Source organism: Bombina bombina, chromosome 2, assembly GCF_027579735.1.
Source record: "Bombina bombina isolate aBomBom1 chromosome 2, aBomBom1.pri, whole genome shotgun sequence".
Classification (NCBI taxonomy): Eukaryota; Metazoa; Chordata; class Amphibia; order Anura; family Bombinatoridae; genus Bombina; species Bombina bombina.
The window spans coordinates 516574955-516587124 of record NC_069500.1 but is presented as its reverse complement, the minus strand read 5'-3'; positions in this window follow the sequence as shown (position 1 = coordinate 516587124).

Sequence of the window (12170 nt, the reverse complement as noted above, 5' to 3'; positions counted from 1 at the left end):
CTGCAGCTGGACAGTAACTGACATACAACTTTTTTTTACACAGCACTTACTCTGGTGAGCTGAGGAAATTGTGAGATAAAATATCTTCCTGTTTTACAAAGAGATGTTCAGGTGATATTTACCTGTCAGTTTTTTTTTACAGTTATGCTGCATCACTTTCAAGTGATTTAACATATGGGTATTATATCCCTTTAAGTGGACATAGAGAGGCACATACTTGTAAAGTCAGTCACATATGCTAGTTCATGGTAAGAAGCAGTGACAATTTTAGTAACGTCACAGGATGGGAATATGGAAGCAGTTCTGTTGCTGTTGTGAATAAGAGCAAGGATACAGTAGGATGCCTGATGCCAATAATGGCTGAAGGGAATAAAGAGTGTTCTGTGTTTGTGATCTTTATCACTGATAGTGCAGTTGGTGTGTGATCCCTAGTGCTTGATGCCTTTTTTCAGGGCTCAGTGCCTTTTTTTTCTTGAAAGACTGACTACAGAGACAGACTTTCTTTGAAAATGTTTTTTTCAGTACCTCTATGTGACATAAACAGTACTGATTGAAAAATGTAAGCCTTAGACAATACCAATATTGTTGAAGTATTATTTGTTGCTATGAACACTAATGAGACAGAATGAATGGTAGCAACATTGAGGCCCATTTATCAAGCTCCGAATGGAGCTTGAGAGCCTGTGTTTCTGGCAAGTCTTCAGACTCACAAGAAACAGCAGTTATGAAGCAGCGGTCTAAAGACAGTTGCTCCATAACCCTGTCCGCCTGCTCTAAGGAAGCGGACAGGAAGCGCAGGAATTCAACCCGATTGAGTACGATCGGGTTGATTGACACCTCCCTGCTGGCCGCGAGTCTGCAGGGGGCGGCGTTGCACCAGCAGCTCTCGTGAGCTGCTGGTGCAATGCTGAATACAGAGAGCGTATTGCTCTCCGCATTCAGCGATGTCTGTCGAACCTGATCCGCACTGTCGGATCAGGTCCGACAGACATTTGATAATTCTGCCTCATGGTCTCAACAGGACAACTTTGTGTGTCTCTTCTTTATAGGCAACCTTCTAACAGCCAACATCTTCATTAGCTTTTCATCTCAATAAAGAAAGAACAGACTAAAATATAATGAAGCAACTAACAAAGAAATAATGACACATAATACAAAGGTACTTTGTGTAGCCCAATTTCAGTAATTTTTGTTTCACTATAAGGATTGAAAGGAACATTCCACACACATCAAAACAGATATCCTTGTCTGGAGCCCTAGACATTCCTAAAGATGGTCCACCAGCTACTGAGACCCATATTCTAAGCTGAGCAGCATGTCTTCTAGTGACATGTTCCTCTCTAGTGAATATTTTATATATTGAGGGCCTCAATGCTATAGTTATCACTGCAGCTTACCTAAGGGTTTCTAACCCAACAGAGATTTATTCACACAGACTCTCCCTACTCAGTATATTCTGCATTATTTGCCAAACTGTATCTTCCCTCACTGCTTATAAACCTGTTCTTGCATCTCAAGTATCAATAAATCAAGCTTGCTATGGAGAATGTAGCCCAATATCAAGCATGCTGGAGGTTGCCTAGTAGACGGGGTTGTTGTAGTCTTATTTTGATTGAAGAACTGCAAAATATGTTTCAGTGGTTACTTACCCACAGCTACTATGCTGGAAAAAAAAAAAAAATTTTAGTACCTTTACAAACCTCCCTGCTTTTCATGTTCATGTCTGGATGAGATCAAAGCCGCTGGAAGCCCCAAAGTTACAAATAGTGAGTGTCAACAATAATAAGAAACACTGGCCATCCATATGTCAAAAACAATAGCAATATGGATTCTCTCTCATGGGCTTAGAGGCCGATGGTTGCACTTGCCCTCTCAACTGGAGTCATGGCATTTGGCAACAGCAATTAGAGATATTCCATTTATCCATCCTGATTAGGCCACCACATGGATGACCTTCATGTAAAAACTCGAGAACATTTTTAGTAATGCTGATGGAATTACAGCTCCATCACCCCAGGGGTGACATGTCTCTCTCACTTGCAGCTTCACAGCCATAAACTGATATGGTCAGATATGTGGAATAGGCTCAACATGCCACCCATATTGCACCTGTGCCATTGACAGCTAATTCTACATTTATGGCTGACTTTGTAGTGTGTGATGTGACTCTGAATTAATTGAATGACTGGAATGGCTATTTCCTTTATACCTTTGTCAGCTTTAAGTGGGATATAATAAAAAAAAATGCATGCATTAGGATGTTGAGAATGTGGATAGTATTTGATTTGGTATTAGTACAGTCCCTACAGCAAAGCATATCGCTGTAGCCAGGCAGTCCTAGTAATTAAGATGCCTTTTTGACATTAAAATAGTTTTCAGTGACTTGTGGTCTGTGAGTCAGTTGAAATATCATACAGGTGGAACTTTTTTAAGATCCCATACAATATCCAGTGATCTGTTTGACCAAGAAATTGAGAAGCAAAAGCTATTAGCGTCTCTGCCATCTGCCATAGTGTAGAACAAATAACAAAGCAGTCCTGCCAAGGGACTATGTCTAAAATTACCTTTATTTGTCCATAGGGGTTCTAAACAATAAAACAACATTTCAAGCTACTACCTGACCCTTAGTCATGTCTCAGGTAGTATCTTGAAATGTGGTCTTATTGTTTAGGGCCTCTATTGAATAAAAGTCATTTTAAGATATATTCCTTGGCTGGACTGATTTGCTCTTTGATACCATGGAGTGGGTAGCATCCTCTGTCCCCACCTTGGAGAAGAGATTGAGGTTTGGTGCTGTTTTAAATTATTTTGCTTCATTAATAGTGTGGAACAAGATAGCTTCCAACTCACAGATGATAAACAAAGGTTTGTTTCATAATGCACAAGGACATGGGAGCTCTAGACCAGTTATTTATTTATTTTTGTTTTAAATAGTCTTTATTAAAGATTTTGCATATATATTCATAAAAACAGCTTGTGTGAAATAGTAAGTTACATTACAACAAGTAGTAAATAAAAAACAAACAAACAACAAATACTGTGTTGGGTTCTCACATAAGATATCCATATATGTAGGTGGGTGGGTGGCGTCTGGCTAGCAAACCTATTATCTATATATCACTGATGGATTCCAGTTGTTCAGTACCATGAGAAAAATGGGGGAGGAAAAGTACAGATTCCTAGAATAAGAGGCTATTGTTTTGGGTTCTGCCTGTTAGAACATTATCCAAGGTTCCCAAATTGTTAGGATTCTACCAGCTTATCAAGTATTAATGAGGGGGTACTTATCAAGTCGTAATAATTGCACTTTACGTTCAATGTGTAGGAAATTCGGGATAGAAGATTTCCAGTATTTTGCTATACAAGTTCAGGAAATTGTACATATTGTTTGCACTAATTTAAGATATGGATGAGGGATCTGAGGAGTGAATAATATCTTTAATTAGTAAGTGAGCCAAATTTTCCAAAGTATCTTTAACCCCTTAACAGCCAAAGACGTACCAGGCATGTCCTACAAAAAATGGTCGTTAACGACCAAGAACGTGCCTAGTACGTCTTCAGGGGTTTCAAGCGGTGGAAGCGATCGTGATATTGAGGTATCGTGCAATACTCTTTGCTAAGCAACCGATGCAGAGAGAGACACTCTGTGGCCCTCTCTGCATCGGTCAGCGATAGTGCCGATCGTTGGTGGCGTGGGAGGGCTTGGAGGGAGGCAGGTGGATGGCCTATCGCTGGAGGAGGCGGGAGGAGGACAAGAAGAGGGCGGGTCCACTACTCCACGCTACATCAATCACGACAGTGAGAAGGAGGGAGGAGGGGAAAGGAAGAGAGGGGGATCTTATGTTGGATCCATATTTGTAAAGGGATGTGGGAGGGGGTTTACTAAATGAGGGAGGGCAGCTAAACTACGGAAAAAATATTTTTTACAAAAAAAAACCCCAATAATTTATAGCAAACTGGGTACTGGCTGCCAGCTGCCAGTGCATAAGATGGTGGCAAATAGGTAGAGGGGAGAGGGTTAGAGAGCTCTTTGGGGGGGCTCAGGAAGGTTGGGTGGTAAGGGGGGATCCTATACTGCAGAAATTATATAATAAAAAAACTTAAAAAAAAAAAAAACTTTTATTTTAGTATTGGCAGACTTTCTGCCATTACATAAGATGGCGGTGACAATTGTGAGGTGGGGGAGGGAAGAGACCTGTTTGAGAGGGGTCAGGGAGGGATCAGGGGGTGGGATGTGTCAGTTGGGAGGCTAATCTCTACACTAAAGCTAAAATTAACCCTACAAGTTACCTAATTAAGTGTGGGGCGCAGCGGCACTTAGCGACTTTCTAATTACCAAAAAGCAATGCCAAAGTCATATATGTCTGCTATTTCTGAACAAAGGGGATCACAGAGAAACATCTACAACCATTTGTGCCATAACTGCACAAGCTGTTAGTAAATAATTTCAGTGAGAAACCTAAAGTTAGTGAAAACATTTTTTTTATTTGATCTCATTTGGCAGTGAAATGGCGGCATGAAATATACCAAAATGGGCCTAGATCAATACTTTGGGTTGTCTACTAAAAAAAAATATTTACATATGAAGGGTTTTTCAGGGATTCCTGATATACAGGGAGTGCAGAATTATTAGGCAAATGAGTATTTTGACCACATCATCCTCTTTATGCATGTTGTCTTACTCCAAGCTGTATAGGCTCGAAAGCCTACTACCAATTAAGCATATTAGGTGATGTGCATCTCTGTAATGAGAAGGGGTGTGGTCTAATGACATCAACACCCTATATCAGGTGTGCATAATTATTAGGCAACTTCCTTTCCTTTGGCAAAATGGGTCAAAAGAAGGACTTGACAGGCTCAGAAAAGTCAAAAATAGTGAGATATCTTGCAGAGGGATGCAGCACTCTTAAAATTGCAAAGCTTCTGAAGCGTGATCATCGAACAATCAAGCGTTTCATTCAAAATAGTCAACAGGGTCGCAAGAAGCGTGTGGAAAAACCAAGGCGCAAAATAACTGCCCATGAACTGAGAAAAGTCAAGCGTGCAGCTGCCAAGATGCCACTTGCCACCAGTTTGGCCATATTTCAGAGCTGCAACATCACTGGAGTGCCCAAAAGCACAAGGTGTGCAATACTCAGAGACATGGCCAAGGTAAGAAAGGCTGAAAGACGACCACCACTGAACAAGACACACAAGCTGAAACGTCAAGACTGGGCCAAGAAATATCTCAAGACTGATTTTTCTAAGGTTTTATGGACTGATGAAATGAGAGTGAGTCTTGATGGGCCAGATGGATGGGCCCGTGGCTGGATTGGTAAAGGGCAGAGAGCTCCAGTCCGACTCAGACGCCAGCAAGGTGGAGGTGGAGTATTGGTTTGGGCTGGTATCATCAAAGATGAGCTTGTGGGGCCTTTTCGGGTTGAGGATGGAGTCAAGCTCAACTCCCAGTCCTACTGCCAGTTTCTGGAAGACACCTTCTTCAAGCAGTGGTACAGGAAGAAGTCTGCATCCTTCAAGAAAAACATGATTTTCATGCAGGACAATGCTCCATCACACGCGTCCAAGTACTCCACAGCGTGGCTGGCAAGAAAGGGTATAAAAGAAGAAAATCTAATGACATGGCCTCCTTGTTCACCTGATCTGAACCCCATTGAGAACCTGTGGTCCATCATCAAATGTGAGATTTACAAGGAGGGAAAACAGTACACCTCTATGAACAGTGTCTGGGAGGCTGTGGTTGCTGCTGCACGCAATGTTGATGGTGAACAGATCAAAACACTGACAGAATCCATGGATGGCAGGCTTTTGAGTGTCCTTGCAAAGAAAGGTGGCTATATTGGTCACTGGTTTGTTTTTGTTTTGTTTTTGAATGTCAGAAATGTATATTTGTGAATGTTGAGATGTTATTTTGGTTTCACTGGTAAAAATAAATAATTGAAATGGGTATATATTTGTTTTTTGTTAAGTTGCCTAATAATTATGCACAGTAATAGTCACCTGCGCACACAGATATCCCCCTAAAATAGCTAAAACTAAAAACAAACTAAAAACTACTTCCAAAACTATTCAGCTTTGATATTAATGAGTTTTTTGGGTTCATTGAGAACATGGTTGTTGTTCAATAATAAAATTAATCCTCAAAAATACAACTTGCCTAATAATTCTGCACTCCCTGTATATTAGTGTTGCAATGTAAGTATCGCTAATTAAAAAAAAAAAAAAAAAAAGAGTGGTTTGGAAATAGCAAAGTGCTACTTGTACTTATTGACCTATAACTTGCAAAAAAAGCAAAGAACATGTAAACATTGGGTATTTCTAAACTCAGGACAAAACTTAGAAACTATTTAGCATGGGTGTTTTTTTGGTGGTTGTAGATGTGTAACAGATTTTGGGGGTCAAAGTTAGAAAAAGTGTGTTTTTTTTCCATTTTTTTTCATCATATTTTATAATTTTTTTATAGTAAATTATAAGATATGATGAAAATAATGGTATCTTTAGAAAGTGAATTTAGTGGCGAGAAGCACGTTATATAATATGTGTAGGTACAGTAAATGAGTAAGAGGAAGATTACAGCTAAACACAAACACAGCAGAAATGTAAAAATAGCCCTGGTGCTTACAGTAAGAAAATTGAAAAATTGTCTGGTCACTAAGGGGTTAATAAAAGGGCAATTCCACCACATATGGAGGTAGGTGCCACACTCATCACAACCCTTAAGGCAGTTGTATGTATTTAATTTCGTAATCTCAGTCTGTCAGGGGTCATGTAACATCTAAATGTCACTTTAACCACATTTTCTTGCAAGTTATCACCCACAGAAAAGGAAATCCCTTTTTTTAACCAAATCAGGCCATTTTTTAGCTGAGTGCTCTAAATATAAGTCTAAATCCCATCTATCCATATATTTTAATTTGGAGCACCCATTGGGTGAATTCAGTTGGGGGTATAGACCAGCAATAGTGCCTTTGGCACTTGATTTCGCTAAATGAAGATAATCCAGAAAGGATAAATTGTAATATTATCTTTGTTACCAATAACCTTTTTAACCCTTGAGCGCAGTTGAAAGCATTGGAACCATTTTGAGGAGTCTGAGTGGCCTAATTCACAATATTGGGCATAAGTTAGGAGCCCCTGATCCTTGAATGCTTCTGCAATACAATATAGTCCCTTGTTTGTCCATATATTTTGAGTCGCTAATTCTAATGAAACATCAAAAGTAGTTAAGAGGGTCGATTTAAAGAATCTCTTCTTGAGATTGAATTAATTTTAGTTAACAAATCCCAGATAAATATCAAGTTCTGAATAGAGATAAATGGTTTATAATTTGAAGGTCTATTAGAATTTTGGGACCAACAAATATAATATAATATATAATAATATTGAGTGAAAATTTAAAAGGGCTTCTTCCAATTTCACCTATCTAATATCTAAAGGGTTATTATGCCAAATCATGGTTTGTGCTAAGCGGCAGCATACCCCCCCCAACTGTCCCGATTTTCACGGGACAGTCGCGATTTTAGAGGTCTGTCCCCCTGTCCAGGGTTGCTAGCCATCTGTCCTGATTTGCCCCAGGCATTAAATTTTTTTTTTTTTTTTTAAATTCTGTTGGGCCCATACTCAGAAGCAGCTGGCTTTGCTCTGACAGGGCTAGATACCTGTTAGATTTCCTGTGGAAAAGGAATGGTGTGTGGGTTAAGCAGGAGTTAAGAGGGCTGTATACACTCTGACCATGGGAAATGGTGACCTCTCTAACCTACCTCTGGTAGTGATGATGTCTAACCACTGGTGATAATACTAGCATGCCTTCAGTTTTATACAATGAGCAGTGCTAATACCAGGGTACAGGGTCGGCTCTGGAATGCTGTGCCCCCCAGGGCAAAAGAAGTGATTTTTTAAAAAAATGTTTTGTTTTTTTTTACATTTTAAAAGTGACCGAACATCCAGGGTCCCAAATATCGCATCAACCATTTGCAGCCACTGGATCCTGGAGATCCGCCACTGGAGGGCCCAGCTAATCTCTTTACTCTCCTCTATTTACAACCAGATAACAAATAAAGTTGCATTCCCCTGCTGGTGCTCTCACAGTTAACCTAGGGCTTGCAATGCCCCTCCTCCTGCTAGCCCACTTACTAAAGAGCTGAAGTGAGATGATGACATAATCAGACCTCTGCAGGAAGTGCTGGGAGAAGCTAACAGTCAGTGAGAGGGAAGGCAGAAGTAATTTTGTGAAAACACAGCCGTATAACCAATGTGTGTGTGAGAGTAGTATCCCTTCCCTATTGTGCTTTATATCCTGGCATTCTTACATTGCGTAGGAGACTTATTAAAAATGGGAGTGATAAACCCAGTTCCAACAGCGGAACAAGGTCTGGGTTTTTACTCAAACCTGTTTGTAGTTCCCAAAAAAGAGGGAACTTTCAGGCCAATTCTGGATCTAAAAATTCTAAACAAATTCCTCAGAGTTCCATCGTTCAAAATGGAAACCATTCGGACAATTTTACCAACAATCCAGGAGGGTCAATATATGACTACCGTGGACTTAAAGGATGCGTACCTGCATATTCCTATCCACAAAGATCATCATCAGTTCCTGAGGTTCGCCTTCATGGACAAACATTACCAGTTCGTGGCTCTTCCATTCGGTTTAGCCACTGCTCCCAGAATATTCACAAAGGTGCTAGGGTCCCTTCTAGCGGCTCTACGACCGAGGGGCATTGCTGTAGCACCTTACCTAGACGACATTCTAATCCAAGCGTCGTCTCTTTCCAAAGCAAAGGCTCATACAGACATTGTTCTAGCCTTTCTCAGATCTCACGGGTGGAAGGTGAACGTAGAAAAGAGTTCCCTGTCTCCGTCAACAAGAGTTCCCTTTTTGGGAACAATAATAGATTCTTTAGAAATGAAGATCTTCCTGACAGAGGTGAGAAAGTCAAAGCTTCTAAACGCTTGTCAAGTTCTTCACTCTATTCTTCAGACTTCCATAGCTCAGTGCATGGAAGTAGTAGGATTGATGGTTGCAGCAATGGACATAGTTCCTTTTGCTCGAATTCATCTAAGACCATTACAACTGTGCATGCTCAATCAGTGGAATGGGGACTATGCAGACTTGTCCCCCCAGATTCAAGTAGACCAGGTAACCAGGGATTCTCTCCGCTGGTGGTTGTCTCACAATCACCTGTCTCAGGGAATGAGTTTCCGCAGACCAGAATGGGTCCTTGTCACGACCGACGCCAGTCTCTTAGGCTGGGGTGCGGTCTGGGACTCTCTGAAAGCTCAAGGTCTATGGTCTCGAGAAGAGTCTCTTCTTCCGATAAACATTTTAGAACTGAGAGCGATATTCAATGCGCTCCTGGCGTGGCCTCACCTAGCAAAGGCCAAATTCATAAGGTTCCAGTCGGACAACATGACGAATGTAGCGTACATCAATCATCAGGGGGGAACAAAGAGTTCCTTAGCGATGAGAGAGGTATCCAAGATCATCAAATGGGTGGAGGATCACTCCTGCCACCTATCTGCAATTCACATCCCAGGAGTGGACAACTGGGAGGCGGATTATTTGAGTCGTCAGACTTTTCATCCGGGGGAGTGGGAACTCCACCCGGAGGTTTTTGCCCAGTTAACTCAACTATGGGGCATTCCAGATATGGATCTGATGGCGTCTCGCCAGAATGCAAAGGTTCTTCGATACGGGTCCAGATGCAGGGATCCCAAGGCGACACTGGTGGATGCATTAGTGGCGCCTTGGTCGTTCAACCTAGCTTATGTATTTCCACCGTTCCCTCTCCTTCCCAGGCTTGTAGCCAGGATCAAACAGGAGCAGGCCTCAGTGATTCTAATAGCCCCTGCGTGGCCACGCAGGACTTGGTATGCAGACCTGGTGAATATGTCATCGGCTCCACCATGGAAGCTACCTTTGAGGCAGGATCTTCTAGTACAAGATCCGTTCGAACATCCAAATCTAGTCTCTCTCCAACTGACTACTTGGAAATTGAACGCTTGATTCTATCTAAGCGTGGGTTTTCAGATACAGTCATAGATACTCTGGTTCAAGCCAGAAAACCTGTAACTAGGAAGATTTACCATAAGATATGGCAAAAATATATCCGTTGGTGTGAATCCAAGGGATTCCCTTGGAGTAAAATTAAAATTCCTAGGATACTTTCCTTTCTCCAAGAAGGTCTGGATAAAGGTTTGTCAGCTAGTTCCTTAAAAGGACAGATATCTGCTCTGTCTGTTTTGTTACACAAACGTCTGGCAGCAGTGCCAGATGTACAGGTGTTTGTACAGGCGTTAGTTAGAATCAAGCCTGTTTACAGACCCATGACTCCCCCTTGGAGTCTAAATTTAGTTCTTTCAGTTCTTCAGGGGGTTCCGTTTGAACCCATGCATTCCATAGATATTAAGTTACTATCTTGAAAAGTTCTGTTTTTGGTTGCTATTTCTTCTGCTAGAAGAGTTTCTGAGTTATCTGTTTTGCAGTGTACTTCTCCCTATCTGGTATTCCATACAGATAAGGTAGTTTTATAGTTTTACGTACCAAGCCTGGTTTTCTTCCAAAGGTCGTTTCCAACAGGAATATTAACCAGGAAATTGTTGTTCCTTCTCTGTGTCCGAATCCAGTTTCAAAGATGGAACGCTTGTTACACAATCTAGATGTGGTCCGTGCTTTAAAGTTCTATTTAGAAGCAACAAAGGATTTCAGACGGACATCATCTTTGTTTGTTGTGTATTCTGGTAAAAGGAGAGGGCAGAAAGCTACTGCTACCTCTCTTTCTTTTTGGCTGAAAAGCATCATCCGATTGGCTTATGAGACTGCCGGACGGCAGCCTCCTGAACGAATTACAGCTCATTCTACTAGAGCTGTGGCTTCCACATGGGCTTTCAAGAACGAGGCTTCTGTTGATCAGATCTGTAAGGCAGCGACTTGGTCTTCTCTGCATACTTTTGCCAAATTTTACAAATTCGATACTTATGCTTCTTCGGAGGCTATTTTTGGGAGAAAGGTTTTGCAAGCCGTGGTGCCTTCCGTTTAGGTAACCTGGTTTGCTCCCTCCCTTCATCCGTGTCCTAAAGCTTTGGTATTGGTTCCCACAAGTAAGGATGAAGCCGTGGACCGGACACACCAATGTTGGAGAAAACAGAATTTATGTTTACCTGATAAATTTCTTTCTCCAACGGTGTGTCCGGTCCACGGCCCGCCCTGGTTTTTAATCAGGTTTGAAAAATTTCGTTCTTTATACACTACAGTCACCACGGCACCCTATAGTTTCTCCTTTTTCTCCTAACCGTCGGTCGAATGACTGGGGGGCGGAGCCAGAGGGGGAGCTATATGGACAGCTCTTGCTGGGTGCTCTCTTTGCCATTTCCTGTAGGGGAAGAGAATATCCCACAAGTAAGGATGAAGCCGTGGACCGGACACACCGTTGGAGAAAGAAATTTATCAGGTAAACATAAATTCTGTTTTCTACATCCAAATCTAGATTCTCTAAAGCTGACTGCATGGAAAATAAATGCCTAGTCTTGTCTAGACAAGGTTTTTCTGAAGAGGTTATTGACACCTTGATCCAGGCTCGTAATCCGGGTACTCGTAAAATGTATCATAAGGTTTGGCGCACATACTTTTACTGGTGCAAATCTCTGGGTTTTCCTTGGCATGTTGTCTTTTCTTCAGAAAGGTCTGAAGAAGGGTTTGTCAGTCAGTTTTCTGAAAGGTCAAATTTCTGCCCTTTCTGTTCTGTTACGTAAACGTTTGGCCGACTTACCAGATGTTCAGTCCTTTGTTCAGTCCCTGGTTAGAATCAGGCCTGTGTTCAAACCTGTTGCTTCTCCTCTGAGCCTTAATATTGTTCTTTGGGTTCTGCAGCAGGCTCCGTTTGAGCCTATGCATTCTGTTGATATTAAATTGTTGGCTTGGAAAGTATTGATTTACTAGCTATTTCTTCTGCTCATAGAGTCTCAGAACATTAGTCTCTACAGTGTGACCCCCTTATCTTATTTTCCATGCGGATAAGGTGGTCCTTCATACCAATTTGGGATTCCTCCCTAAGGTGGTTTCGGACCGCAATATCAATCAGGAAATTGTTGTTCCTTCTTTGTGTCCCAATCCTTCTTCTAAGAAGGAACGTCTGTTACACAACCTGAATGTGGTTCGTGCTCTAAAATTCTATCTC